Source organism: Cannabis sativa, chromosome 5, assembly GCF_029168945.1.
Source record: "Cannabis sativa cultivar Pink pepper isolate KNU-18-1 chromosome 5, ASM2916894v1, whole genome shotgun sequence".
Classification (NCBI taxonomy): domain Eukaryota; kingdom Viridiplantae; phylum Streptophyta; class Magnoliopsida; order Rosales; family Cannabaceae; genus Cannabis; species Cannabis sativa.
Genome location: NC_083605.1, coordinates 13,708,228 through 13,715,013, shown reverse-complemented (window position 1 = coordinate 13,715,013; position 6,786 = coordinate 13,708,228).

Sequence of the window (6,786 nt, the reverse complement as noted above, 5' to 3'; positions counted from 1 at the left end):
TGGTCGGGAAATTACATAATTTAACACTCCAATCTGATCTGTTGGAGAGAATCAGAAAGGCACAACTGGAAGATCCCGAGCTAGTTAAAGTTCGAGATGAAGTAGTGGCTGGTCGGCCTAGAGGTTTTTCAGTCTCGAGCAGTGGAATGTTGTTATATAAAGCTCGAGTTTGTGTTCCTAGTGTTGGTGAGCTTAAGAAAGAGATACTTGATGAAGCTCACACCACGCCTTATTCGTTGCATCCGGGAACCACCAAGATGTATCAGGATTTGAAACCCTACTTCTGGTGGTATGGGATGAAAAGAGATGTAGTGGACTATGTGTCCAAGTGTTTAACCTGCCAGCAGATTAAGGCTGAACATGAGAGACCGACAGGGTTATTGCAACCTTTAATCCTTCCAGAATGGAAGTGGGAGGACATCGCAATGGACTTTGTAACTGGATTACCTAGAACTACAGGGATGTATGATTCTGTATGGGTCATTGTGGATAGATTTACAAAGTCGGCTCACTTTCTACCAGTGAAAGTTATCTATTCAGTGAAACAGTATGCTGAATTGTATGTGAAGGAGATAGTTCGTCTCGATGGAGCCCCTAAATCTATTGTGTCAGATAGGGATCCAAAGTTCACATCGAAGTTTTGGGTGAGTCTTCAGAAGGCTATGGGTACCAAGTTAAAGTTTAGTACAGCCTTTTCACCCTCGTACGATGGTCGATCGAAAGAACTATCCAGATTTTGGAAGACCTACTGCGAGCCTGTGTCATGGACTTTGAGGGTTCATGGAGTAAGTATTTGCCTTTAATTGAGTTCTCCTACAACAACAGCTACCAAAGTACAATAGGGATGGCTCCCTATGAGATGTTATATGGTAGAGAATGTCGTTCTCCTATTCATTGGGACGAGACAGGAGAAAGGAAATACCTGGGTCCAGAATTAGTGCAAAGGACCAATGAAGCTATTGATAAGATCAAGGCTCGGATGCTTGCTTCTCAAAGCAGGCAGAAAAGTTATGCTGATCCGAAGCGCAGAGATGTCACATTTCAGGCAGGGGAACATGTTTTCCTGCGAGTTTCACCCATGAAGGGTATTAGACGCTTCGGGAAGAAGGGTAAGTTAAGCCCTAGGTTCATTGGGCCATTTCAGATACTCGAGAAGGTCGGGCAGGTAGCGTATCGGCTAGCCTTACCACCAGCATTATCAGCTGTTCATGACGTATTTCACATCTCTATGTTAAGGAAATACGTGTCAGACCCGACTCATGTCTTGAGTTATGAAGCCCTTGAACTACAACCAGACTTATCCAATGAAGAGCAACCTGTTCAGATTCTGGATAGAAAAGAAAAAGTTCTTCGTAACAAGACTATTGCACTGGTTAAAGTGCTCTGGAGGAACAGTAAGGTGGAAGAAGCCACCTGGGAATTAGAGTCAGATATGAGGACTCAACATCCAGAGCTATTCAGGTTAGATTTCGGGGACGAAATCCAATTAACGGGGGGATAATTGTAATGACCGCTCTAGTAATGTGGATTAGAAAAGGCAATTAGCACTAATTTTTATTATTTTATTATTTTATTATTATTTGTGAGTTAATTTTGAATGTGGACCCCAATATTTAGAAATAAATATTAGAGTTATAATTTCTCAATTCTGGAGATTTCATTAAACTCTAGGGGTATTATTTAGCTTATATGTGAAATATATTACTTTTGTAATTTTTGCTCGACGACAACGGAAAATGCGATGGATGGCTAGATAATCACATGAGTAAGTTTAGAACCCTATTTTATAGTGGGAAATATTTTAGAGAAAATTAATTACCGGGTTTGAGCGGGGTTATGGATTTTGACCATTTTACCCCTAGCTTTAGAAATACCCTAGTTTTAAGTCTAAGGGCATTTTGGTCTTTTGTTTATGGATGAGTGAGGTGGCTGCCCAAGTAGTTGACACCTAGCACTTTGTTTTTCAGCAAGTTTTAATTAAGGGAAAAATCATTTCATTTGAGGGAAAAATCAAAGAAAAATCAAATTGAAGAGAACTCTCTCTTTCTTTCTCTTTTCTCTTTCGGCTGGGGCAGAAATCAAGGGGGAAGGGCTGCTAAATCTTGGAGTTTCCAGCAAAGGAAGCTTGGAAGATTCAGGTTGAGGTAAGCCCTAAAGAACCCTTCTTAGTTTTCAATTTTTAAAGTTAGGTTGAATTGGTGATTTTGTAATTTAGGGGCTGTTAAGGTTTGATGTGTTTAGGATTCGAATTTTAGGGTTAGTTTGAGTTGATTGAAGTTCCTAGCAGCTGATTTTATTGCTTGAGTATGGTTTTAAGCAAGCTTGAGTTTTGAAACTCAAGCTTTGAGCTTTAATGGCATAAATTGAATTATTGGTTTGTTCTGTGATTTGTTGATTGGAAATGGATGTTTATACATTGTATAGGTATACTGGAGAGTTTGGTAAAGTTTGGGATTGATTTGAATCAAGGGGGATTAATTTTTGGTTCCCAGCAGTAGGCCGAATTCGGTTCGGGTGGTCTGTACCAACCGGTCGGCCAGGTTGGTGACCCGAATCCGGATGCCGCTGGGGAACCTGGTCTACCGTTGGGAGAATTTTCAGAACCCTAGTTTTGGCCAATTTTGAGATATTTAGGGTATTGCCATGAGGTTTATCGATAGGGAAACTTTTAGTTTCAAGTTTTAAGTCCCGGAAAGTGATTTAGCGAGTCACTCATCTGTATTACTATTATTGTGATTAGGGCATCCATCTAGCACGTGAATTCCGTTCAGGTCGGCCAGCACACTTGAATTCGGAAAACAGGTAAGAACTGTGTATAATGTATGATGTGATTATCTGAATGTATGTATATGTGTTTATATATGCATGCTTGAATTATGTTAAACACTACCAACACTTGTATGAATAAGTTATAGAGTGTATTGGTACAGTGATTGTTGTTAATTTGAGTACGATACAGTGATACCAACACAGGCATAGGAAAATGCTAAGGTGTGTGGTACATCACTCAGTGTTGCTCAGTGATCGGGATAAACCCTACCAACACTCGTACAGTGAGGTACGATGTGTATGTGGTATAGTGGTTGTACCCTGGTATTGAACGTTCATACTCATCTGTTAAGCTCTGTAAATAGGTGTATGGGCGCCTATTTACAGGTCGGAAATTATATGGTATGTTATATGCATTTCTTCGAGTACGTTGACTCACGCTTCTGCTTCCATGTGTAGGTAAAGGAAAGGCGAAGGCTGAACAGGAATGAACCTGAGCTCGGGTGAGATTGTACATGTCAAGCGGCGCGACCTGGAGTGTTCGGTCTCGGGACATCTGGGTGTTGTATTTTGAAAGTCGCTGTGTGACCCAGAGAATGTAAAGTTTAAACAATAAATTTTCAGAAGTTTGAAATCGGGATCCCGGGATTTGTAAATATTATATTATTTTACAAAGTTTAATGTTTAAAGCAAAAATTTTAATTTGACACGTTTTTCGAGAAATTTCTTTGATTAGCAAAGATTGCACAATAATTGAAAAAGCACTGTAACGTGCCTTAGCATTAGGGCATTACAATCTAGCACTATAAAAGGAATTTATGTATAGCATTTAAATCATACAAATCAAAATTAATTGTATTAAAAAAAGTTTGCCAAATAAATACAAATTAATACAATTATTGTATGATAATAAATTAAATGCTTAATTCCATAATATATAATTAATTATGCATTTATGACCATATAATATTTTAAATATTTGCACTAATAATTAATTTGTATAAATAAAGTAAATATACAAATTAGTACAATTAATTATATGAAATGAATTAAATGCAAAATTAAAAAATATACTTAATGGCAGATTATCAATTAATTTAATCAATAAATTACTTAATTGGTAAATAAATATAATAATTGCGCACTTAATTGTAGAATAATTAATTATTCACATTCTTAAAATATCACAATTATTGTAATTACATGTAAAAATAAAGCATGTAATTAATTTACCAAGTTAAAAACTTTCCATAATAACTTATTACTAAATAACATATAATATATGAAGATATATGTTAAATAAGAATGGAAAGTTTAAACAAATGTAATTTAATTGACACTAAATCAATAAAAATAAGGAAATAAAATAAAATTCCAAAAATAAATCAAAATAATAAAATTTCGGAATTTTCTTAAATTTTTCTTAATTTTCCCTTTTTTTTTTTTTGAAAAATCTGCCCTGAAAAACGACACGTTGTTTTTAGCTATATGAAAAACGACACGTCGTTTTTACTAAAATGAAGGCTGGCTCCTCACACGAAAAAACGACACGTCGTTTTATGAATCTGAAGACTGCTTCAGAAGACGAAAAACGACATGTCGTTTTCCACATGGAAAAAATGACATGTCGTTTAAACAAACGACAACAGCAACAATACTTGAAAAAACGACACGTCGTTTTCCACAAGGGAAAAACGACATGTCGTTTTAGTAAACGACAGCAGCCAAAAAAACTTAAAAACGACATGTCGTTTTCGAGAAACGACACGTCGTTTGGGTCGTCTTCTTCAGCCAACCCGGGTCATTTTGACCCGTTTTTCTGCACGTGGGTCCGACGGACCCGACCCAAACCCGATCGGTGAAGAGAATTTTGACGACCAAATTACGTGTTTTTAATCCCGAAATGATCCAAATGAAAAAATAAAGAGATCTATGTGGATTTTATGCATCTAAAACACGTAAAAGTCGATTTTAATTCCAATGAAGATGAGTTGGGTCCAAAGGTGTTCTTCAAAAAAAATTTCCAGATTTTGATGTTTATTCAAATCTTTTTCATGCACGAAATCACTCTATAATTTTATATGAATGTGATATTGCAATAAAGATTTAAAATATACACCCAAAAAATATATATATAAATATATATATGTATATATATATATATTTTTTTTCTTAACGAAGAACGAAACTTAAAACTTTATGTATATATACATATATACGTATACAATATATATCACATAAAATTATCAATCCAATATGAAATATATATAATGAAAATATATATAATTATACATAAATATATAAATATATATATGAAAAATGTATATATATATATATATGAATAACTTTTATGCATATGGATATATATGTATGTATATGAAAATATATATATGAACTGAATATGAATATATATAATATAAACTGAATGTATATGAATATATATATAAACTGAATGTATATAAGTATATACGTATGAAAATGTATATATATAATATGAATATATATATATGAATGTATATACGAAGAACAAATATATAACATATATATGAATATCGAGTGTATATACGTGTATATATATATATATGAAACTCAAATACAATCAAGACAGAGATAAAACCGCTCTGATACCAACTGTTAGACATTTATATGTATAATATAAAATGTATGTATGTGTATATAACATGCGGAATAAATAAACATATACACTATATGAATATAAGGATCGAAATACCTCCAGCCATTGATTCTTTGAGCATTAATCCCACATAAGCTTGATCTGCAAAAGAAACCGATTGATGTGGGTAATCGGGCTTCCTCGCTCTCTCAACTCTCTTTAGATGGATTTTGCTGTTATGAACAGAATGAGTGAGGAGCTCGGGGACCGAGACCCTATATTTATAGGTGAGATACTCCATCGATATACGTGCCACATTAATTGTCAGAATATTTTGACAATTAATTCAGGAAATCAAATCAGGTAATGAATATAGAAATCTGACCATATATAGAATATTACGTAATTGATTTTGTCCAGATTCAATGAATATAAAATATTCATTTATCAGAATCAATAATATTATTTTATTTCCTTAATTAGAAATATTCTAATAATATATACACGATATAATTTAAGGATCGAAATACCTCCAGCCATTGATTCTTGAGCTTCAAACCCACATAAGCTTTGATCTGCAAAGGAAATTGACTACCATGGGTAATCGGGTTTCCTCGCTCTCTCAACTCTCTTTAGATGGAATTTGCTGTTATGAATAGAATGAGTGAGAAGCTCGGGGACCGAGACCCTATATTTATAGGTGAGATACTCCATCAGTATCTGCGCCACATTAATTATCAGAATATTTTGACAATTAATTCAGGAAATCAAATCAGGTAATGAATATAGAAATCTGACCATATATAGAATATTACATAATTGATTTTGTCCAGATTCAATGAATATAAAATATTCATTTATCAGAAAATCAATTATTTATTTATTTCCTTAAATAGAAAATCATTTCCTTAAATAGAAAATTTATTTCCATGTATAAAATATTCTTATATTCTCCCACTTGGTCAGCATTTAAACTAAAACATTTAAATCCCAACGTTCCTCATTATATAATAAACATACGAATCATAGCGACATGTCCTCATTATGAGTCGAGTATTATCATCCATGTATTACAATACATTTACTATATAACAATGTACTCTATGTGGCAATGTACTTAAGCGAATAAACCCTAACCCTTATGTTTATTCAGGTCCTCTTACGATAATTTTCTCAGATGAAATTAAGGTGCACATAAATATGAGAAAATATCGAAATTAGAGTTTCATTGAATAATTTTTGGTTGTACAAATAAAAAACTGCATATGTGTTAACTGAATCCCATATTTACTTTATGATCCTTGAATTTGTGTTGCGGCATGCCTTTAGTCAAGGATGTGCGATCACCCAATTCAGTTTGCGTGATTAATGACCACTTATCACACCTTTTTATGGCTAAATAC